Source organism: Ranitomeya variabilis, chromosome 4 (genome assembly GCF_051348905.1).
Source record: "Ranitomeya variabilis isolate aRanVar5 chromosome 4, aRanVar5.hap1, whole genome shotgun sequence".
Taxonomy (NCBI): domain Eukaryota; kingdom Metazoa; phylum Chordata; class Amphibia; order Anura; family Dendrobatidae; genus Ranitomeya; species Ranitomeya variabilis.
Genome location: NC_135235.1, coordinates 443410706 through 443436603, shown reverse-complemented (window position 1 = coordinate 443436603; position 25898 = coordinate 443410706). Strand labels below are relative to the sequence as shown.

General features: G+C 40.1%; 1 protein-coding gene across 1 annotated transcript in view; it reads left to right on the top strand.

Annotated features, from left to right (window-relative positions):
* Positions 1–16255: 16255 nt before the first annotated feature.
* Positions 16256–25898, top strand: part of OTOP2 (otopetrin 2) — a 95364-nt gene continuing 85721 nt past the window's right edge. The window contains exon 1 of the mRNA XM_077251490.1: positions 16256–16362. The gene's annotated coding sequence lies outside the window, so the exon portion shown is untranslated. The remainder of the gene's footprint in view (positions 16363–25898) is intronic.

Sequence of the window (25898 nt, the reverse complement as noted above, 5' to 3'; positions counted from 1 at the left end):
AGCATTTCCATCTGAGGATCATGCTGCTGGTGTAAGGGATCTTGTTTTGGGTTCTGACTTTCCTCCCATGCAACGAAGCCTCAGTCTGCTTTGGGATATTAAGCGGGACACATTCACTTTCCAGGTGTCAGCTTGTGATAAACCTTTCACTAAACGAGGAGTCCTATCTGTTGTGAACAGCATCTATGATCCTCTCGGGTTTATCGCACCCATCACCATTCAAGGCAAGATACTATTCAGACAGTTGACCGCCGAGAGTATAGATTGGGACACTCTACTACCATCCCAAAAACAACAAAGGTGGGAGGCGTGGAAGAAGTCTCTGAAGGTCTTAGATCATTTCCAAGTCCCACGTTGTTATTCCCCAGGCACCCTTTCAGCCACCATCAGAAGAGAAGTCCATATTTTCTCCGACGCTTCTACAGAGGCTATAGCTGCCGTAGCCCACCTGAAGACCTTGGAAGAAGGTAACAAGGTGCATTGTGGATTCATCCTCGGTAAGGCAAAACTAACCCTGAAACCTGCTCACTCTGTTCCAAGACTCGAACTTTGTGCCGCCGTTCTGGCAGTGGAGTTAGCTGAAGCTACAAAGGATGAAATGAACGTTGCTATTGATTCATTTACCTTCTACACAGACAGTAAAGTGGTACTTGGCTACATCTATAACCAAACAAAACAATTTTATGTCTATGTCAGCAATAGAGTAGAGCGTATCAGAAGCTTTTCTACCCCTGACCAGTGGTACTACGTCCCTACTGACATGAATCCAGCTGACTGAGGGACGAGACTCACCGCCGCGTCTAAACTCAGTGACAACATGGGGGCGTCACCTCCGAGGCTCTTGTACGAGGATTCCAGTTCAAGGGACTTCAACAACATTTACAAGCTGGTGGAACCAGAGTCTGACAAAGAGATCAGACCCATCATTTCTACTCACTACACTTCTGTGATGCCAAAATTGAAACTGAGATCTCTCCACTTTGAGCGCTTCTCAAAATGATCAGCTGTCATGCGGGCCATAGCTCATCTAATTCACATCACCCATTCCTTTGTCCGTAACAAGACATCAGAGTGTTGTGGCTGGCATATGTGTAGAGGACACCATACCGTTGCTGATATCAGACATGCCAAGCAATTCATCATCCAATGTGTGCAACAAGAAGAATATGTTCACGAGATTGACAGTATCACAAGGGGTCCTAGCCTGTCTAAGAACAGTTCTCTGTTTAAATTGAACCCAGTGATCACCACCCACCTTTAACAATCCGTGATGGTCGTATAGAGAAGTCTGACCTATGTGATAAGGAGCAGAATCCTATCATCATCCCGGATCGGCACTACATTGCTATGCTGTTGGTCCGTCACTATCATGAACGAGTGCAGCACCAAGGAAGACAGTTTACCGAAGGCGCTATAAGGTCTGCTGGCCTTTGGATCGTGGGGATGAAGAGATGTGTCTCCTCAGTGCTCCAGAAATTCATTAAATATCAAAAATTAGGAGGAAAACAAAAACATCAACAAATGGCAAATCTTCCAGCCGACCGGCTAAACAAAGAACAGCCATTCTCATACGTCGGCGTAGATGTTTTTGGCCCATGGTCGGTTGTTACAAGAAGGACCCGTGGTGGAGCTGCAAACAGTAAGCGGTGGGCAGTGCTGTTCACTTGTCTTAGCATCCAAGCAGTTCACATTGAGGTAATTGAATCCATGGATTCCTCTTGTTTTATCAATGCCCTCAGAAGATTCTTTTCTATCTGGGGACCCACCAAGCAGCTTAGATCTGACTGTGGCACTAACTTTGTGGGAGCATGCAAAGAACTACAGTTGGACAACTTTTTAACTGATAATGGGTGTACTTGAGTGTTCAACCCTCCACATTCCTTGCATATGGGAGGATCCTGGGAACGTATGACCGGCATTGCTCGAAGAATCCTAGATTCGATGTTACTGGATCACAAGTTACCCCTCACCCATGAAGTGTTGGTTACCTTCCTGGCCGAAGTGTCTGCCATGATAATAGCAAGACCATTGGTACCAGTAACATCTGACCCTGATGCACCAATGATCTTTATTCCTGCTACACTTCTTACTCAGAAGGTTGGAGCTGCCACAATCCTTCCAGGTAAGTTTGTAAACGGGGACATTTACAGACGTCAGTGAAAACAGGTACAACACCTGTCCAATGTCTTTTGGCACTGCTGGAAAACTGAATACCTGCACTTGCTTCAAAGCCATCACAAAAGGCAGACTGCAAAACCTAATCTCCAAGAGGGAGACCTCGTCCTCCTTAAAGATAAAGAAGCTCATCGCAACGACTGGCCAATGGGTCTTATCACCAAGGTTACACCAAGCAATGATGGGAAGATCCGTAAGGTAGAAGTCAAGGTTACGAAAGGCGGTTCAACTGGTATTTTCTTCCGTCCAGTCACTGAACTTGTGTTACTTTTACCAAAGGAGGAACTCACATGAAAGTCATTGTTTATGGACACAGCTCACGGCGGGGAGCCTACCGCCATATATTCCTCCAGGTATGTTGGAACATTTGAACATTTGAACTTTCTCCAGTGTATTGTTGGGTTGGTAGAAGTGTTTGCACGTTGCGGCTTCCCCAATCTGAAGATGGGTTTACGTTTGCACTCGGACTATCCCGCTTTTTCGGGCTTCATGCCTCCAACTGAAGATTGGACCATGCCAATTGGACTACAACTGTTGTTGTTGCTACTTGCATGCTTGTTTTCCTTTTTGTTTTTTAGGTCTACAGTGATATCCCCAGAGGACATCATAAGAATTATGAAATCTAAAGATTTCAGACAGGGAGTGTTATGTCCCATGAATGAGACATTTTACAGACTGTCCTGTACATTTTACATGCTGTATTGCAGTCTCTCATATTGTTTATTGTTGCTATGTGTTCCTGTGTTTTGCATAGCTGATATCCTCCCTTTCCATGAAGTTTGTCCCTTCTGTCTCCCTCTGCTGGGTGTCATGTCACTTCCTTCTTCTTCTCCCTGTGTCTCTGTCTTCATCTTGGCTTCATTAGAGGCACATGTGCTTTCAGCTTGTCTGAAGAAAGTCTTTTTTACCTGCTGCTGTTTGTATGCATTCAACAAGAATTCTTAAAGAAATCAAAGTCTCTTCTGGATTCTTCATAACATGTGTGCCGGCAGCTGAGTTAAGCTATCTGCGACCGTCGCCAATTGTAAGTAAGGTGAAGAGATTCAGCATCTCACAGAGCCATATTTACAGCCACAGGCCCCGGGGCCAAAATATCAGCATTAATTGGTCACCTGTGTATTTGGCAGGTACACACTTTATGTCGTTCGGTTATCCCTTTCTTTTTTTGTCTCAGTAAACTTTGTACTTTATTACTTATAATCATTGGTTTGCACCATTATTCATTTGACCATAAAGTTCATTTTTTCCTTCAGTATCACTATTTATGTTTCAGAATGGTCTGCCATTTATTCCATAAGCATGCATTTTAGTTTCATTGCTGGATATCTTGCAAGACACATGTTAATATTTCTAATGGCTTTGCTCAGTGTGTAATTTTTCCCATTATATACTTTGTGGAGCAATATATGGGACCATTATTCTGTATGGAGAAATATATGGAGCTATTATACTGCATGGAGCATTATATGGGCCTGTTATAGCGCCTTTATACTGTATGGAGCAATATACAGTTGTGCTCAAAAGTTAACATACCCAGGCAGAATTTTTGCTTTCTTGGTCTTTTTTTCAGAGAATATGAATGATAACACAAAAACACATGGTCAGTGGTTAGGTGAAGCCATTTATTGTCTAACTACTGTGTTTTCTCTTTTTAAATCATAATGACAAACCAAAACATCCAAAAGTTCTCATGCCCTGGTGATTTTGGCCTGATAACATGCACAGAAGTTGACACAAATGGGTTTGAATGGCTACTAAAGGTAGCATCCTCACCTGTGACCTGTTTGCTTCTAATCAGTGTGTGTGCATAACAGCTGAGTGAGTTTCTGGGATCCAGAGAGACTCTTGCATCTTTCATCCAGCCACTGACGTTTCTCGATTGTGAGTCATGTGGAAAGCAAAATAATTGTCACTGGATCTACGGGAAAAGTCAGTTGAACTGTATGAAATTGGTAAGGGATACAAAAAAGATATCCAAGGAATTGATAATTCCAGTCAGCAGCTTTCAAACTGTGAATAACAAATGGAAAATCAGGGGCTCTGGAAAAACAAAACCACAGTCAGATACACCAACAAAAATGTCATCCACAACTGCAGGGAAAATTGTTAGTGATGCAAAGAAAAACTCACAAATAACATCAGCTGAAATACAGGACTTTCTGAAAACTAGCGGTGTGGCTGTTTCAAGATGTACAATAAGGAGGCACTTGAAGAAAAATGGGCTGCATGGTCGAGTCAAAAGAAAAAGAAGAAGAAAGCCATTACTGTGCAAATGCCACAAAGTATCTCGCTTACAACACGCAAAACAGCACAGAGAAAAGCCTCAAAACTTCTGGAACAAGGTAATTTGGAGTGATGAGACCACAATTGAACTTTTTGGCCCCAACCATAAACGTTACATGTGGAGAGAGGTCAACAAGGCCTATGATGAAAGGCACACCATTCCTACTGTAAAGCACGGAGGTGGATCGCTGATGTTTTGACGATGTGTGAGCTACAAAGGCACAGGAGATTTGGTCAAAGTTGAAGGAAAGATGAATTCAGCACGTTATCAGCAAATACTGGAGACAAATTTGCGCTCATCACCCTGGAAGCTGCGCGTGGGACGTACTTGGATGTTCCAACATGACAATGATCCAAAACACAAGGCCAAGATGACCTGTCATTGGCTACATCAAAACAAAGTGAAGGTTCTGAATTGGCCATCTGTTTCCTGACCTAATTATCATTGAGTCACTCTTCGGAGATCTCAAGCACGCAGTTCATTCTAGACAGCCCAAGAATTTACAGGAACTGGAGGCTTTTTGCCAAGAACAGTGGGCAGCTTTACCATCTGAGAAAATAAATATCCTCATCCACAACTACCACAAAAGACGTGAAGCTGTCATTGATGTTAGAGGGGGCAATACATGGTATTAAGAAATGGGGTATGTGAACTTTTGATCAGGGTCAATTGGATGTTTTGGTTTGGGTTGTCAATACGATTTAAAAAGAGAAAATACAGTAGTATGACAATAAATGGCTTCACCCAACGACTATCTGTGAGTGGTGAAAAAGTTTTGGTGTTATCATTCATATTCTCTGAAAAATGGCCAAGGAAGTAAAAATTCTGCCGGGGTATGTAAAATTTGAGCCCAACTGTATGTTTGCATTATACTCCATGGAACATTATATAGGGCCATTATACAGTGTGGAGCATTATCTGTGCCCATTATACTGTGTGGAGCAATATATGGGGCACATTATACTGTATGGAACACTATACAAGGACAATTACATATCGTGTGGAGCAATATATGGGGCCATTACACTGTATGGCCCAATATATGAGATCATTATACTGTATGGAGCATTTTATGGGGCCTACTATGCTGTATGGAGCATTATATTGGACATATTATGCTGTATGGAGCATTATATTGGGCTCCTTATACTGTGTGGAGCATTATATGGGGTCCATTATACTGTACTGTATGGAGCATTACATGGGGCCCATTATACTGTACGGAACATTATATGGGCCTATTATACTGTATGACGCAATATATGGGGCTATGATATACGGAACATTATATGGGCCTATTATACTGTATGTAAAATTAAATGGGGCCCATTATACTGTATGAAGCAATATATGGGGCTATGATATACTGTATGGAGCACAATGTGGGGCCCATTATACTGTATGGGGCATTATATGGGGCACATTATACTGTATGGAGCATTATATGGGCCCATTATACTGTATGGAACAATATATGGGTCATTATACTGTATGGAGCATTATATGGGCCTATTATACTGTATGGAACAATATATGGGGCCATTATTCTGTATGGAGCAATATATGGAGCCCATTATACTGTATTGAGCAACATATTGGGTCCATTATACTGTGTGCACTAATATGTGGGGCCCATTATACTGTATGGAGAAATATTTGAGGCCCATTATACTGCATGGAGCATTATATGGTGACGTTATACTACATGGGGCCATAATTTACTGTATGGAGCAATATATAGGGGCATTGTAGTATATCGATTAATATATGGGGCCCATTATATGTATGGAGCACTATATTTGGCCATTATACTATATACACTATATATAGAGCTCCTGTATATAAAGTCACTGGTGGTCACTGTATTACCTGTACACTATATACAGAGCTCCTGTGTATAATGGCACTGGTCATCACTGTATTACCTGTACACTGACAATATATACAGAGGTCCTGTATATAATGTCACAGGTGATCACTGCATTACCTGTACCCTGACATTATATATAGAGCTCTTGTGTATAATGTCACTGGTGATCACTGTATTACCTTTACACTGAAACTATATACAGAGCTCCTGTGTGTAATTTCACCAGTGGTAATAACAGTGTCAATAGTATTGTGGTTTTTATTAATGATCATTATTGTAGTATTCAGTCAGTATTCAGTATTGAGTGTATTTATTTCCTGTATATGGCATTATTCAGCCACTATGTGGTGGTAATATGTGGTTTGGTCATGGTGTGGCAGTATTTATCCACTGTATGTGCTATTATTTGGTTACTATGTGGTGGTAATATGTGGTCTAGTCATGATGTGGTGGTATGTATCCCGTTTGTGGTATTATTTGGTCACTGTGTGGTAATAATATGCAGTCTGTTCATGGTGTGGCTGTATTTGTTCCCTGTATGTGGTATTATTGGTTTTGGTATAGTGGATTGTGCTTTGTATGGAGGTCACTTGTTCTCTCTGATATCAGTAAGGGGAAAATTCTTGATTTCAAATAGAGATTAATTATTTGGATGTTCAACCCCTCCCTGTCCTGTGACTATTACACAGTAACAAATATGCACTTACAGGGGTTCTACAGTCAAAACAAGTAATCATCTATCCTAAGGTCATGTTGACAAGTTCAGTATTTGGTCAGGATTTTGCATTAGTGTTTGTAAAAGAAAGCCAGCAAAAAAATGGGTCAAAGCCCACTAGAATATCTCTTACAATAAAGTGTGTAAGCAATAGAGAACGTGTTAAAAAATAACTTTTATTTAAATCATTAAAATAAAATAAAGCTACCCAAGGAGGGGAAGTGAGGGTAACAAGTGCAAATAGAATATCATAAAGGAAACTTCACTCATCTCATTATGAAAGTTGAACGTTGAATATACGGATATCTAAATGTGGTGAGGCATACAGCAGCAGATACCAACATATATATAATATCAGACAACAATATCCAGTTCTGTAAAATAGATCCATTCACTCTATCTCTACAAACAACATGCACAAGAAGTACAAAAAATACATAAAATGACAGTTCTTGCTGGGTATATTAGATAGAAATCACTTGACAGTGGTAAAAAAATCAGGATAGATAAAACACTAGTAGAACCACCATATGTCACAAAGTTGTATGTGTGAGTGCAGGCAGGGCCTGTTTTAGGCTGGTTTCACGCTTGCGTTTTGATCTGCAGCGTTTAAAAAAAAACCGCAGGTGGTGAAAAAACGCATGTAAACGCATGCAAACGCTGCGTTTTTTAGACGCATGAGTTTTTTCCTGCGTTTGCGTTTTTGAAACGCATGCTGAGAAGTGTGTGACAGCTGCCAATCATCAAAATCAACTAGAAAACCCACTATTAATAGAATTAGCTAGGGTTAGGGTTAGGGTTAGGGTTAGGATCCCTAGGGTTAGGGTTAGGATTCCTAGGGTTACTAGGGATCCTAACACTAACCCTAACCGTTACCCTAGGGATCCTAACCCTAACCCTAACCCTAAGGGTTAGGATCCCTAGGGTTAGGGTTAGGGTTAGGATCCCTAGGGTTACTAGGGATCCTAACCTTAGGGTTAGGGGTAGGGTTAGGATCCCTAGTAACCCAAGGGTTAGGGTTAGGGTTTTCTTGTTTTTTTTTGTGTTTTCTTGTGTTTTTCTATAAAAACGCATGCGTTTTTAACGCAAGCAAACGCATGTGCTTAAAAACGCATGCGTTTACATAGAACGCAATACATTTTTTGCCGCAAATAAACGCATGCGGTTTTTTGCGGCAAAAAAACGCCTCTAGAAATTACTACAGGTTGCATTTCTGCAACTAAACGCACGCGTCAAAAAACGCATGCGTTGCCGAAAACGCGTCAAAATGCATGCGTTTTTAATGTTAAGTATAGAAAAAAAACGCATGCGTTTTTTAGCGCTAAAACGCTGCAGATCAAAACGCAAGGCTGGTTTCACACTTGCGTTTTGATCTGCAGCATTTTTAAAAAAATATGCATGTGGTGAAAAAACGCATGTAAACGCGGCAAAACGCAGCGTTTTTTAGATGCATGCGTTTTTGCATGCAGAAAAAAAAAACGTGGCGTTTTGCGGCATTTACATGCGTTTTTTCCTGCGTTTGCGTTTTTTAAACGCATGCTGAGAAGTGTGTGACAGCTGCCAATCATCAAAATCAACTAGAAAACCCACTAAAAACAGAAATAGCTAGGGTTAGGGTTAGGGTTAGGATCCCTAGTAACCCTAGGGATCCTAACCCTAACCCTAGGGATCCTAACCCTAACCCTAGGGATCCTAACCCTAACCCTAACCCTAGGGATCCTAACCCTAACACTAACCCTAGGGATCCTAACCCTAACCCTAACCCTAAGGGTTAGGATCCTAACCCTAACCCTAAGGGTTAGGGTTAGGATCCCTAAGGTTAGGGTTAGGGTTAGGATCCCTAGGGTTACTAGGGATCCTAACCTTAGGGTTAGGGTTAGGATCTCTAGTAACCCTAGGGTTAGGGTTAGGGTTTTCTTGTTTTTTCTTGTGTTTAGGGTTAGGGTTAGGGTTAGGGTTTTCTTGTTTTTTCTTGTGTTTAGGGTTAGGGTTAGGGTTAGCGTTAGGGTTTTCTTGTTTTTTCTTGTGTTTTTCTATAAAAACACATGCGTTTTTAATGCAAGCAAACGCATGTGCTTAAAAACGCATGCGTTTACATAGACAGCAATGCATTTTTTTGCCGCGAATAAACGCATGCGTTTTTTAAAAACCGCATGCGTTTTTTAGCGCTAAAACACTGCCGATCAAAACGCAAGTGTGAAACCAGCCTTAGACAAAGTGGGGCCATGGGAAAAAGTTTAAAGTGGGGCCATAAGTTTCACATATTGCACCATCACATAAATATTTCAGTTGTATTTACATGAGTTCAGGTCATTAAACAAGTGTGATCGACAATATCGAAGTACGTTCGACGCTTGTTCCTGAGTTTCTTTAAACCGGCTGAGATAGAATGATGGGGACAGATAGTTCTCAATACAGTATAATGCAACTCCCATATAGTACATATAGCATAATGCACTCCTCATGATCCTAGATAGAGAACAATGCAACCCCCATAGGGTACAATGCAGCCCCCCATAGGGTAAAATGCAGCCCCCCATAGGGTGGAATGCAGCCCCCCCATAGGGTACAATGCAGTCCCCCAGAGGGTACAATGCAGCCCCTCGTAGGGAACGATGCAGCCCTCCATAGGCTACAATGCAGCCTCCTCAAAGTATAATGCAGCCACACACACACAGTATAATGCAGCCCTCTCAGAATATAATGCAGCCCCCTCAGAGTATAATTCAGCCCCCCACACACATAGTATAATGCAGCCCCCTCAGAGTATAATGCAGTCCCACACACACAGTATAATGCAGCCCCCTCAGAGTACAATGCAGCCCCACACACAGTATATTGTAGCCCCCTCAGAGTATAATGCAGACCAGCGCACACACAGTATAATGCAGCCCCCAGAGTATAATGCAGCCCCCCAGAGTACAATGTAGCCCTCTCAGAGTACAATGCAGCCCCAACACACAGTATGATGCAGCCACCTCAGAGTATAATGCAGCCAAACACACACACACACACACACACACACACACACACACACACACACACACACACACAGTGTAATGCAGCCCCCTCAGAGTACAATGTAGCCCCCCACAAAGTATAATGCAGCCCCCTCAGAGTATAATGCATCCCAACACACACACAGTATAATTTATACATATCAAAAATCCAACAGTGGAATTACCACCTCCAAATAATCATTACCTCTCATATCCACCATGCATATTGCGGGTAAAAAAAAGGCATAGGCAAATCAATGTACTATTTAAAAACATCAGTTTATTTAACATAAATATGAAAAAAACAAGGCAAGGAGATTTCACGAAAATTACTGAGGGTAAACCAGGTAAAAAAGGAGTATAGGGAATGGGAATAACAAATATTTAGTTGAAGCACTGCTGTATACAATATTACTCATTAACCCCTTACTGACATCGGACGGGATAGTACGTCCGATGTCCGCTCCCCTGCTTTGATGCAGGGCTCCGCGGTGAGCCCACATCAAAGCCGGGACATGTCAGCTGTTTTGAACAGCTGACATGTGCCTGCAATAGCGGCGGGTGAAATCGCGATTCACCCGCCGCTATTAACTAGTTAAATGCCGCTGTCAAACGCAGACATTTAACTACCGCATCCGGCCGGGCGGCTGGAAATGACGGCATCGCCGACCCCCGTCACATGATCGGAGGTCGGCGATGCTTCTCCATTGTAACCATAGAGGTCCTTGAGACCTCTATGGTTACTGATCGCCGGTAGCTGTGAGCGCCACCCTGTGGCCGGCGCTCACAGCACACCTGATTTTCTGCTACATAGCAGCGAACAGCAGATCGCTGCTATGTAGCAGAGGCGATCGTGCTGTGCCTGCTTCTAGCCTCCCATGGAGGCTATTGAAGCATGGCAAAAGTTAAAAAAAAAAGTTAAAAAAAATGTGAAAAAAATAAAAAAAATATAAAAGTTTAAATCACCCCCCTTTCGCCCCAATCAAAATAAATAAATAAAAAAAAATTCAAATCTACACATATTTGGTATCGCCATGTTCAGAATCGCCCGATCTATCAATAAAAAAAAGCATTAACCTGATCGCTAAACGGCGTAACGAGAAAAAAATCGAAACGCCAGAATTACGTTTTTTTGGTCGCCGCGACATTGCATTAAAATGCAATAACGGGCGATCAAAAGAACGTATCTGCACCGAATTGGAATCATTAAAAACGCCAGCTCGGCACGCAAAAAATAAGCCCTCAACCGACCCCAGATCATGAAAAGTGGAGACGCTACGAATATCGGAAAATGGCGCAATTTTTTTTTTTTTTTAGCAAAGTTTGGAATTTTTTTTCACCACTTAGGTAAATAACCTAAAGTAAAATAACCTAGTCATGTTAGGTGTCTATGAACTCCTAATGACCTGGAGAATCATAATGGCAGGTCAGTTTTAGCATTTAGTGAACCTAGCAAAAAAAAAACAAGCAAAAAACAAGTGTGGGATTGCACTTTTTTTGCAATTTCACCGCACTTGGAATTTTTTTCCCGTTTTCTAGTACACGCCATGGTAAAACCAATGATGTCGTTCAAAAGTACAACTCGTCCCGCAAAAAATAAGCCCTCACATGGCCAAATTGACAGAAAAATAAAAAAGTTATGGCTCTGGGAAGGAGGGGAGTGAAAAACGAACACGGAAAAACGAAAAATCCCACGGTCATGAAGGGGTTAAATAATACTTAAAGTGCATAGTGCTAAATCATTTATTATCATAACAGGTTATTAAGTAAAGTGTCTAGTGCAAAAGGTGCCTCAATGAACATTATTACCCATAACCCCATGTATCCTCTTACTTACATAAGTATTAGTCCTGTCCTGCATACCTCTCAGTCACCCTGACAGCACCGTTTCGCCATATTGGCTTCCTTAATTAGGGGCATGTGTGTATGCTGTATTACGTCCATCTATTTATCCCCCATGCACAGCTGATCTCAATGTCAGTGTTACCGGCCTATTTTTGCACATGCGCTGATCCGTGGATTTCCCTCAATGTAAATAGTGGCTTCCTGTTCTCCGCGCCTGGAACGCAAGTGTGAGATGCTATACGTCACTCTAATGAGCGCAGCAGGAAGTCACAGGGTTGTCCTAATCTGCGCATGCGTCAACCGGGCGCTGAGATACATCAATGAAAGAAATTGAAGTCAGAGGGGAAATATCGGTAGGAGGTATACGATGTTGGTTGATGATATGAAATCAACTAATACAATGTGCTGCTGAAACTAATTAATGAAATCAAAACAAAATAAGGCATAATATTAAAATGCTTATTAAAAACCTTGTGTATGGTGCTGTTATTTGATATATTTAAAGGGGAAGTGTGCCTAATTGTGTAAGAACGATATAACTAGGTGAAAGATATAATATGTCAGATAAATGCCTATTAAATCAACTCAAATAAACAAAATAGCCAAGATTAATAAGATTAATAAATTGATAATAAATTCTATATATAAATATCAATATATAAATATAATAAAATAAAATAAAATGATCACAAAAAAGTATTATTAATTCATAAATTCGTGAAACATTAAGTTAGTGACATTTACTACAAAAAATGACTAAATATACACATGATTTTATATATATCTAGTTAACACATTATACATTCCATAATGAATGTTAATTTAGCACAATGCTAAAATAAAATTCAATCAAATGAGAAAAATATGGGAAAAAAATATATATTATTTTTCCCTAAAACAATTATATAGATTACAAGAAAAAAAAAACACACGTTGCAAGTGAATCTAAATAAAAGGAAAAAAGAAGAAAAAGGAAAATTGGAGGCGACACAGATTTAACGGCGATTTCCTATAAGTTGCTGAAAAGACAGGACTCCCGAATTCGAAGTAGTGAGAAGTTCATGAAATCGATAATTAGTATTCAAGCATGGTGAATCCCATCCACAACATAGCAAAGAGAAAACACCTCCCATGATATGTCCTCACTGAACAATTAAATAAATGAATAAACAAAATAAACAATTAAAACCAACATAATACAACATACAAATACAAAGGCCGGGTTAAAAACAGGATAAGATGCGGAATTTTGAATAGGGACCCTATAATTACAGAAATGCATTAAAACCCAGAGTTTCATTAAGACCTTGCGGAGCCATGGTGCCTAATAAATAAATCCATCTTCTCTCTTTTTGTGCTAGGATTTTGCCAAGGTTTCCTCCCCTAAACCTAAACATACCTGGTCAATAGCTTGAACCTTCAGGCCAGTCAGATCACAATTATGGTGCAGTCTAAAGTGCCTTGGTAAGGTTTTAAGAGCATTAATATCTTCAATTGTAGCTGATTTTTCAATGTCCCTTATATGCTTTTTAGTTCTTATTCTTAATTCTTTATTCTCGTGTTACACACAGTATAATGCAGCCCCCGAGTGTAATGCAGCCACCAGAATACAATGCAGCCCACTCAGAGTACAATGCAGCCCCCACACACACAGTATAATGCAGCCCCCTCAGAGTATAATGCAGCCACAAAGGCTCCAAACAAATGCACTAGCAGGGCGCATCGGACCCGATTAATGATGGCAAAAACACAGGTGCAAAAAATACCGATGAAACAACCACTTTCAATCCAGTATTGGCTGTTTGGCATTAGTGCACAAAGAGATAAGCGATAATAGTCTGTATGTGGCATTGTTCACACAAGCAATGCCGAGCATCTGGTTTACAGCCTATTACTAACGCACGTACAGGCGGGCCGCCCAGTGCTACAAAATGCATACTGTGTGAATAGAGGCCTACAGTTTACAGAGCCATCTTGGTCCGACTGCGCCCTGCAAGATAAAGCGCAAAAAAAACCCCACATATCAATGTATGTAAGGTATTAGTTTACATTGGGGATTCAATACGTAAGTCGGCAACCCACGTCAAGGGTCCTTACATTTTTGCCGGTCCTAATGCTAAACATTGAGTAACAGCTCACAGACACAAAAAGAGGACTTAAAAATCCTCCAGAAAATTGAAGAAAATCACAGAGAAAAAAGCAGAGATGATTACCTGCTGAAGCCTAAAAACAAATGCACTAGCAGGGCGCATCGGACCCGATTAATGATGGCAAAAACACAGTCACATCCAAACATAGACTAAGTGTGAACAGGTGCTGAACCCAGAGTCACCAACTCTTATATAGTCAAGCAAATAAGGCAGCACACTGTAGCGCTGAAACATGCAAACATGAAACACGAAAATTGAACTGCATTACTGCACTAGAAATATGAAAAATGAGAGCGTTTAGCGCATAAAAATGACCAATTTTATGTGTACCTGGTAGCCACTTTACGGCATCTCTCTTATACCAGGTCCTACGGTTTCCTTTCCTCGCTGAGAATAAACGTCTCCATCTGAATGGGTACCTATGAAAACCTCTTCTTAGACTAGCATTCTCACTCTCTGTGGAGGGGTAATGAACCTGCTGTAATTAAAACACCTGTGACTAGGAGGCGGAGTGCTCGGTCAGAAGGCTAAACAATACATTTGAAAAAACTGACCGTCACATCCAAACATAGACTAAGTGTGAACAGGTGCTGAACCCAGAGTCACCAACTTTATATAGTCAAGCAAATAAGGCAGCACACTGTAGCGCTGAAACATGCAAACATGAAACCCGAAAATTGAACTGCATTACTGCACTAGAAATATGAAAAATGAGAGCGTTTAGCGCATAAAAATGGCCAATTTTATGTGTACCTGGTAGCCACTTTACGGCATCTCTCTTATACCAGGTCCTACGCTTTCCTTTCCTCGCTGAGAATAAACGTCTCCATCTGAATGGGTACCTATGAAAACCTCTTCTTAGACTAGCATTCTCACTCTCTGTGGAGGGGTAATGGACCTGCTGTAATTAAAACACCTGTGACTAGGAGGCGGAGTGCTCGGTCAGAAGGCTAAACAATACATTTGAAAAAACTGACCGTCACATCCAAACATAGACTAAGTGTGAACAGGTGCTGAACCCAGAGTCATCAACTCTTATATAGTCAAGCAAATAAGGCAGCACACTGTAGCGCTGAAATATGCAAACATGAAACACGAAAATAGTGGCCACGTGGTGTGCTGCTATTAGCTTCAACTTTTATAATAAGAGGAGTGAAGTCTCCTTTATGATATTGTATTTGCACTTGTTACCCTCACTTTCCCTCCTGTGTAGTTTTATTTTATTGAAATGATTTAAATAAAAGTTATCTTTTAACACTTTCTCTATTGCTGACACATTAGTATTTCTAAGCCAATACAAGGAATGGGTGATAAATGCAGAAGTGTTTCTATTATACTTTTCCTCTGATTGCCCCACTCCTGGTTTTGGCTTACAAATGCTGATGTTAAATGCTGACCAAATAATGAACTTGTGAATGTGGCCGAAGGATAAGTGATAAGTTATTGATTGTTGGCTGTCCGACTGCTGGGACCTGCACCGATCTGCAGAATTTGAACTGTTATCCCCATTAGTATGGTGCGGCATGTACGTCTTGACCACTGATCCATTCATTCCCTAAGTGGCTGCACTTGGCTTTTTTCCCTAATCATCATCATCATGATCCTATATCATCTATATATGATCATATATATGAATTGGTCACATTATTACTATGGGGGTCTGGCTACTATAAACAGATGTGTATAATCATGGGTCTGTAATTTTTAGGAGTGTATAAAAGGGCCCTAATTTTTAGAGGTCTTTATATACTTAAGGGAATCACCTGTAATTTTTGAGGAATCTGATTACAAAAACAAGTGTTTATAATTAATTGAAGATATTTAAAAGAGTACAGATAATAAAGCAGTTTTTCAGATCTCCATATTTTTCTAGGATGTAATTCTCATGGAGCTTTCAAACAATCATTGATTTTATTAAGACTTAAAAATCAGTTAGCCAATTTATGTTCTTACCCCCCTCCTTGTACTTGGATCTCGTACTTTGTGGATAATCAAGAAACCCCCACTAGGCAGGTATTACAGATTACAGTAATCGTCCAGGCTGTGGGTGCTGGTTTCACTAGTGACACTTTCCTTGGTACTGTGCTCTTAAATGCATACACGCAACACATCCTGTCACTGCTCTCCTGGGAGTGTCAATTATATAGAACCTGTTGGTCCACAACTACGTAGCTCTCAGCCCAAGTTACTTTTCGGGAACTTCTGCAGCTTCAAACACTCAGGAAGGGCTGGAATAATTGGCTCTCTCTCAGAATAAGTTAGCACTTCACAAACATACACTGCTCGCCACTGGTACTGACACTTTCATCTCTGACCTGCTGAAGGTAAGGACTTCATACTTGTCCTTCAACAATTTACCCTGATGGCACATATGCTCAAGTAATTACATAGTAAATCGATCATGTATAGATTTTTTTTAACTTTTTTTGAGTATAGTCATCTCATCCTCTGTTTAGGGTTTTACCTTATGACATCCATGTATCTAAAAAGTCACTTTTAAATATTTTTCATCTTAACAATGCATAATCATTAGTGTAAATGTACCATCACAACTTTACTCCAATCAATCTGGACTTAATATTCACTTCAGCTGATACAGTGTTTGAATAGCAGTTATTGTTGGAAATATATACTGGATATTTCTGAATTTGGTGATGGTTTGACCTTGTCCATTCTTCTAGTCCATTTCAGATCTTTTATATGCGATCTTCTAGCTGCCCTCAAAAGGTTACAAAATTTGCAGCCTGTTGGGTCTTTTTCATGTTCTGTACATATATTAGTTGGATTAAGGTGTGAATGGATTATTCTGTTTCTTGATGTGGTTCTCAAGATTATGAATAATCAAACAGATGGTATTAACTGTCCTATAACTTTTATATTAATATTAGCTTTGAGGTTCAGGCTATAAGTATGTTTTATGGTCTGGGACCCTTGGTGACCTTGTATTTCAGACAAGTAGCAGGAACATCTTTTAGGAACATGTACTTTGAATGGCTCTGATGTAGAAGTAAACCAAACCAGAAATAAGACTATAGGACCCAAGATATATGCATGTACTGTATATATACAGTTGCAATCAAAATTATTCATCTCCCATTGCAAATTAAGTTCAGAAGAATAATTTACATACTTGCCTTTGCTTTTTGTATCCTTTTTTTTGTTTGTGCAAGACAATAATCTCTTTTTTAAACTTTTTGGACCACTGTCTTCAACTATATACTTCCTTATAAGTACATTCTATGGACAAAAGTATTGAGAAATACTACTTACTCTCTGAATTCAGGTTTCTATCTCAGTCCCATTGCAATAGGTCTATAAAATAAACCACCTAGTCATGTAAATAGATAAACAAAATCATAGAAGTTGATTACAGTCTGAGCAATTACATTATAAATGCAATATCTACCAACAGGTTTATACCTGTATTTATAAACAGCAACTCTAAAACAGTTACATAAATTGCCCAAAATGATCAAAGCACCAATGGTAGGATAACAAGTGTATACAATAGTTAGTCTATAGCAAGCAATAGAAATGCTTATCCTTAAATATGTCCTCCTGTTGGAATGACATGAACCTGGAAGCACATTTTGGTGCAAACTTTCATCTAGCGTTAGTATGAATCAGAGTTACATGAACAGCCAGTTATCGGAGCAATCCTTCATCACTCCCTGAAATGGCCGTCACCATTCACCAACAGATGTAAACATTTATGGGTAAGCATTTCTATTGCACCATACGACTAACTAATGCGTACACTTCTTATCCAAAAATCAGTGGTTTGATAATTTTCCACATACGTTTACAGAGCTACTATTAATATTTACATTTGTAATGTTTAAGCCTTTTGGCTTCCCATTTAATTGCCCCGACTGTAATGCACCTCTACAATTTACAATTACATTTTTAAGCCAATTCAGTTGTTACCAGCCATCATCACATTTCAAACCATACAGGAACCACAGTACTGATTGATTATACATAGTATCATATATAAGCCTTTAAATCCAGATACCTTACAAGTGATTTCTTCTCTGAACAGAGCTGTTCTCCTTCCGTTTTTACTCCATCTGGTTCAGACATCAAAATGGCTTTTCACATCGACAGTTTGTCTCTACAGACTTTTGTATTCTCCAGTCATGTGTAGCAAATCCTGACTCAATGACCTTTAAAATAACTGTGGTATTTTAATACCCTCTGAAAAAGGTATATCTGCCCATGCTGTGCCCTTGAAAAAATGTTTGCCCCTCACTGTTTATCCTTTAAAAAACATTACCCTACACTGTTCCTCTTATTGTACATTTCTATAAAATATTGCCTCCTCACCTTTCCACCTCATGAACTACAATCACCACACCATCCCCATTTATGGACTGTAACCACCACACCATCCCTCTTATGAACTATAATTACCACACTAATCAAAAAAGAAGTCTAGCACTCATCTTCAGCAAATGTGGAATAGATTTATTTGTAGCACTTGAAACGTTTCAGTCCAAAGGGACTGTCATCAGTCACGTGCTAATGATAGCCAGTAGGGCTGTGTTCATGGGGAAAGAAACAGTACCCAATCAATGTACAAAGACGCCGCCACATTATAGGGCACAAAGGATAGGAGTAATATAACTTAGGCAGAGTGCTAGTATGGTGGGGCGATGACCACCTATAAAGTAAAACACCTGAGGATGATGGTAACAGGAGAAAGAGAGGCACGGCCTCCAGACACGGAATCCACCGCAAGTCACAGACTTGTATAAATTATATAAATTTATTTGCATTTTGCAGTGAGAAATAAGTATTTGATCCCTCTGGCAAACAAGACATAATAGTTGGTGGCAAAACCCTTGTTGGCAAGCACAGCAGTCAGACATTTTTTGTAGTTGATGAGATTTGCGCACAAGTCAAGAGGAATTTTGGCCCACTCCTCTTTGCAGAACATCTCTAAATCATTAACATTTTGAGGCTATCGCTTGGCAATTTGGAGCTTCAACTCCCTCCATAAGTTTTCTATGGGATTAAGGTCTGTAGACTGGCTAGGCCACTCTGTGACCTTAATGTGCTTCTTTTTGAGCCACTCCTTTGTTGCTTTGGCTGTAAGTTTTGAGTCATTGTCTTGCTGAAGACCCAGCCACGACCCGTTTTTAATTTCCTGGCGAAGGGAAGGAGGTTGTCACTCAGGATTTTACGGTACAAGACTCTATCCATTCTCCCATTGATGCAGTGAAGTAGTCCTGTGCCCTTAGCAGAGATACACCCCCAAAACATAATGTTTCCACCTCCATGCTTGACAGTGGGGACAGTGTTCTTAGGGTCATAGGCAGCATTTCTTTTCCTCCAAACACGGCGAGTTGAGTTAATGCCAAATACCTCAATTTTTGTCTCATCTGACAACAGCACATTCTCCCAATCACTCACAGAATCATCCAGGTGTTAATTAGCAAATTTCAGACAGGCCTGCACATGTGCCTTCTTGAGCAGGGGGACCTTGCGGGCACTGCAGGATTTTAAACCTTTATGGTGTAATGTTTTACCAATGGTTTTCTTGGTGACTGTGGTCCCAGCTGCTTTGAGATCATTATCAAGTTCCCCCTGTGTAGTTTAAGGATCATCTCTCACCTTTCTCATGATCAAGGATACCCCACGAAGTGAGATTTTGCATGGTACCCCAGATCGATTTCTATTCACAGTCACAGAAAATTTCTTTCATTTTCTTACTATTGTACCATCAGTTGTCTCCTTCTCACCCAGCATCTTACTCATGGTTTTGTAGCCCATTGCAACTTTGTGTAGGTCTATGATCTTGTCCCTGACATCCTTATAAAGCTCTTTGGTCTTGCCCATGTTGTAGAGGTTAGAGTCTGACTGATTAATTGAGTCTGTGGACAGGAGTCTTTTATAAAGGTGACTATGTAAGACAGCTGTCTAATGCAGGTAATGAGTTGATTAGGAGCATCTAACTGGTCTGTAGCAGCCAGAACCCTTAATGGTTGGTAGCAGACCAAACACTTATTTCTCACTGCAAAATGCAAATAAATGTATATAATTTATACAATGTGATTTCTGGATTTTATTTTTGATATTCTATCTCTCAATATTAAAATTAACCTACCCTTAAAATTATAGACTGTTCATGTCTTTGTCAGTAGGCAAACTTACAAAATCAGCAAGGGATCAAATACTTATTTCCCCCACTGTATCTGCCACTCTATCAGCTCTTATGAACTGTAAACACTAACACCATCCACCTATATCAACTATATCTGCCACAAAATCCATCACTATGAACCCTAACCTCTACACTGTAGCCACTTATTAACTATAACTGCCACACTGTCTGGCTTATGAACTATGATGCCACGTCATCTTTATGAACTATAACACCACATCTTATTAATTATTACAACTGCCACACCAACTTTGTTTGATGAACTATGGCTTAAATACTGTCTCTCCTACACATTGTTCCTTCCTTATTAACTATGGCCGCCACTTTATGCTGTCCTCCACTTCTCCACTGTTTATCCTCATGCAATCACTTTCATTAAACTATTTGTCTCTCACTAACTTCTTTCAATGCTGTCCTCATCTTCACATTGTCCCCGACTCTGAACCCTTTCCACAATTTACCCCTAATTACATGCCGCTCCCCACCATATTGTGCCTTCTCTTTATACTGTGCCATCACACTACCCCCACACTGGCCATTCTCTGTACTCTACTGCCTCGTCACACTGTGCCCTCAAACTGTCCTCCTCTGTTGCCTCCTCTCCATACTGTGACATCAGAGTGCTCTCGTCTCTCCATACTATGCCCTCATATTGTTCCCCTCATTATATCTCTCTTTATTTTGTACCTTCACAGTATCTGTCTCTGTATATCTACCCCAATCTACAGTAAGATATGAATACAAGTGAATGATTCAAATTCAATTTAACGCAGAAAGCAGGAAACCAAATTGGCACTCTGAGTTCTACCATTTGCCATTTAAACAACTGGTTTGAGCAAACCTGTGAGAGCTGGCCAAATCCAATCCCCATCTTCAGCATACCAAGATATTTTGAACAATTGTAAATTTTCAATTTTGTGATGACAGTTTGTGGAAGGCTCTTTTCTGCTCCCGCATAATTGTAATCCAGAGCATAAAGTAAATTCTCTTAAGGTATGGTTGGATGATGTTAGTTTGGAAGAACTTGAATGGCCCTCACAGAGATCTGATCTCAAACCCATCAAACACCTTTAGGATCAACTAGAACTGAGATTTAGAGCCAAGCCCTCTAGTCCAAAGTTAGTATCTGACCTCACAAATACTTGAGCTGTATGTTCTTAGGCTTGAGAAAGGCCAATTGTGGCTGAAACATTACTTTTTGTTTTCCAGTTTTAACTACCGTAATATGGAATAAAGTTCAAGTGTTTTTTTATTAAGAACCTGCTGTTTTGGTGACTTGGCTTCTCTGAATTTTCTAAGTAGTTTTTGGACCTGGTGGGAGACCCTGCTAAGCATAAGTTTGGTCAATGGTTCATATGAATCGAACATTGACCTCACAAATACTCTTCTGGATGAATGGGCAAAAATTCCTGCCAACGCCCTCCAAAATTCTAAAGTAAGCTTTCCGAGAAGATGAATAGGATATCATAATAATACTAGTAGGTGTAAGGTATTGGTGTCCTAATATTGTTTGTGAAATAATTTATATAGAAACAACACATATATCCTTCACGCTTAGTCAGTAGAATGGTCGGAGAAAAAAAAAAGGAAGGAGCCTTGTATACCCTTATTAATCCAGTAGAGGGTTTATTGCTTGAATTTGGAAATGATCAATGATAGATCAATTTGGTAGCGTTCATTTGGCATTTGATTGAGCATTACAATATGATATGATTCTTGAGTTAGGTTTTACTTAGTGAAAATATAAACCTTCCAGTACTACTGATTTAGATAGTATAATGTATTTACTGTCTTCTACAACCCTTTTTCTTTGTCAACATATTTGTAAAAATCAGTGGAGAGGAACTTACAAACATGATTGGCACTTTATGAATCACAAGAACAATTTAAAAATTTGGATGGTAAAATTAGTCAAAATTTTGTTGAACTAGAAGATATGATCATTACTTCCTTCGGGGCATAACATTAACAAAATGTGGTGTACTGTTATCCCAAAATCTTTTTTGAGGAACTTACATTAAATTGCAGAGAAAGGGTAGAAAACATGCTTGTTGTTGTTGAAAAAATGTTTGCTTGGGTGACACAGATACCATGGTATTCTTTCATCTCATTTTATCAGGTCACCCAGACTCCTTCCACAAGTCAACGAGTGATTGTTTGAATAGAAGCATAACACAATTCTAAACAATAGTAGACCAGAAAGAAATATAGGAAAGCTGGTAATAATCATCTTAGAGAAAAGATACCCTCAGAATTGGCAGAAATCTGTATTTAAATTTATCTAACTATACTTTATCAGAATCACAGACTGATTAATTTAGGACAATTCTAGGGATGAGTGAAATGTTCTTCTATTACAGAGTTTACAATGTGAATCTATGCATAGCAAAGATGAATTACTTTTGTCCTTCTCCTGGAGTAATCCTGATTTCTACTATGTGCCTATTTGGTCTTTAGCCATGAATGGATTTAAAAGGGACTGGTGGTGGAGGAATGGGTTAAATCGATTGTTACTGTCAGTACATGTAATTTCATTAGTAATCTAACTACATCTGAGAAATTAACTTTAGAGGAACTAGGGAACAATGAAGAACTTTTGATAAAGGAAGGAGACTACGGTGGTTTAGTGGCTATTTTGGATTCGGGTAAGTATTGGCTAACAATACTTACCATAAACTAAAATAGGTGCCCACTGCAGATTTCTCAGTGCACATTGGGAATCTACTTCATAGAGGTATGCTATTATCAAAAAAGTTACAGACTATCTGTTACCCCCAATACTGTCACATTTTTCATACTTATTCAAAAGTACACAATAATTTGTTTCTCACTTTCAGGCCTATAATTGTGGGGATAGAGTGCCTCAATGAACGTTTGGGGGCCTAGCTGAATCATTGTCTACAATTTTTGGTCCTCAAACACCCAGTTACTAACAGAATACTAAAAATGGTTTATATGTTATGGATAAGTTCCGTTGGTATGAAGATTATGAGTTTGACTCATAGTATTTTGTCAATGTATTCATCCATAACCCAGCTTTAGGCATCAAGCTTTTGAAATGTTACTTGGATACTTATAGTACTTAGAGTAATGAATTTAAGAGCTTCATTATGTTTACAGCCTACATAATTGCATTTAATTTATCAGGGAGTATTATTTGCAAGCAAAGGGTGCCTCAATAGAGGCAAAATACCCCTCTCATTTGAAAATATGTTTAAGGCGGCTTGGGAGGAATGTTTTTTGTTTAGTGCTGATAGTCCAACCATTGGTCATATCAAATGCAGGCAAGATTCATTAACAACTGCCCTTTAATTTGGCATGGAACTAAGAATGCCTTTTCAGATTTTGTCACATATACAGCTCTGGCAAAAGTTAAGAGACCACCATATCAAAACTCTGTCATGGGCAGCCCAATCTCCAGACCTGAACCTCATTGAAAACTTCTGAAATGTAATCAAGAGGATGATGGATAGTCACAAGCCATCAAAAAAAGAAGAACTGCTTAAATTTTTGCACCAAAAGCAGTGTGAAAGGCTGGTGGAAAGCATGCCAAGAAGCATGAAAGCTGTGATTAAAAATCATGGTTATTCCACAAAATATTGATTTCTGAACTCTTCCTGAGTTAAAACATTAGTATTGTTGTCTCTTAACCCCTTCCGGACATGCGCCGTACTAGTACTGCGCTGCCGGCACTGCATTAGTGCCAGCCGCAGTACTAGTACGGCGCCCCGATCACCGCGGTCTCACGCTGTATATGACAGCTGACACCCCGCAGCAATGCCCACGATCGGCGCTATCGCCGATCGCGGGCATTTAACCCCTCTGATGCCGCTGTCAATAGTGACAGCGGCATAGAGGGGGATCGCGCAGGGACGGGGGCTCCCTGCGCTCTCCCACCAGAGCAGCGCGATGAGATCGCGCTGCTCCGGTGACCTGGAAGGAGTCCCCGGATCCAAGATGGCCACGGGACTCCTTCCGGGTCATGAGATGCCCTAGCTTGCCGGCGCCTGCAGAGAGTTCCTAATAGCAGGCGCCGGCAAGCCTCTGCCCTTGCCTGTCACATCGGTGATCTGACAGAGTGCTGTGCACACTGTCAGATCACCGATCTGTGATATCCCCCCTGGGACAAAGTAAAAAAGTTAAAAAAAAAAATTCCACATGTGTAAAAAAAAAAAGAAAAAAAAAATTCCTAAATAAAGAAAAAAAAAAATTTCCCATAAATACATTTCTTTATCTAAATAAAAAAAAATCACACAATAAAAGTACACATATTTGGTATCGCCGCGTCCGTAACGACCTCACCTATAAAACTATATCACTAGTTAACCCCTTCAGTGAACACCGTAAAAAAAAAAAAAAAAAACGAGGCAAAAAACAACGCTTTATTCTCATATCGCCAAACAAAAAGTAGAATAACACGCGATCAAAAAGACGGATATAAATAACCATGGTACCGCTGAAAACGTAATCTTGTCCCGCCAAAAAAAAGCCACCATACAGCATCATTAGCAGAAAAATAAAAAAGTTATAGCTCTCAGAATAAAGCGATGCAAAAACAATTATTTTTTTATATAAAATAGTTTTTATTGTGTAAAAGCGCCAAAACATAAAAAAATTACATAAATGAGGTATCGCTGTAATCGTACTGACCCGAAGAATAAAACTGCTTTATCCTTTTTACCAAACGCGGAACGGTATAAACGCCCCCCCTAAAAGAATTTCAGGAATTGCTGGTTTTTGTTCATTCCACCTCCCAAAAATCGGAATAAAAAGCGATCAAAAAATGTCATGTGCCTGAAAATGGTACCAATAAAAACATCAACTCATCCTGCAAAAAACAAGATCTCACATGACTCTGTGGACCAAAATATGGAAAAATTATAGCTCTCAAAATGTGGTGATGCAAAAACTATTTTTTGCAATAAAAAGCGTCTTTTAGTGTGTGACGGCTGCCAACCATAAAAATCCGCTAAAAAACGCTATAAAAGTAAATCAAATCCCCCTTCATCACCCCCTTAGTTAGGGAAAAATAATAAAATTTTAAAAAATATATTTATTTCCATTTTCCTGTTAGGCTACTTTCACACTAGCGTCGGTACGGGGCTGTCGCGCTGCGTCGGCTCGACATACCGACGCATACTGTGCAAGCGCCGCACAACGGGGGCAGCGGATGCTGTTTTTCCACGCATCCGCTGCCCCATTGTCAGGTGCGGGGAGGTGGGGGCGGAGTTCCAGCCGCGCATGCGCGGTCGGAAATGGTGGACCGTCGGCACAAAAAAAGTTACATGTAACGTTTTTTGCTGCCGACGGTCCACCACAACACGACGCAACTGTCGCACTACGGTTGCGATGTGTGTCAATACGTCGCAATGCGTCGCTAATGTTAGTCTATGGGGAAAAAACGCATCCTGCAGATGACTTTGCAGGATGCGTTTTTTCGCCAAAACGACGCATTGCGACGTATGCAAAAAAACGCTAGTGTGAAAGTAGCGCTAGGGTTGGGACTAGGGTTAGGGCTAGGGTTGGGGTTAGGGCTAGGGTTAGGGCTGGGGTTAGGGTTGGGGTTAGGGTTTCAGTTAGGGTTTCAGTTAGAATTGGGGAGTTTTCACTGTTTAGGCACATCAGGGGCTCTCCAAACGCGACATGGCGTCCGATCTCAATTCCAGCCAATTCTGCTTTGAAAAACTAAAACAG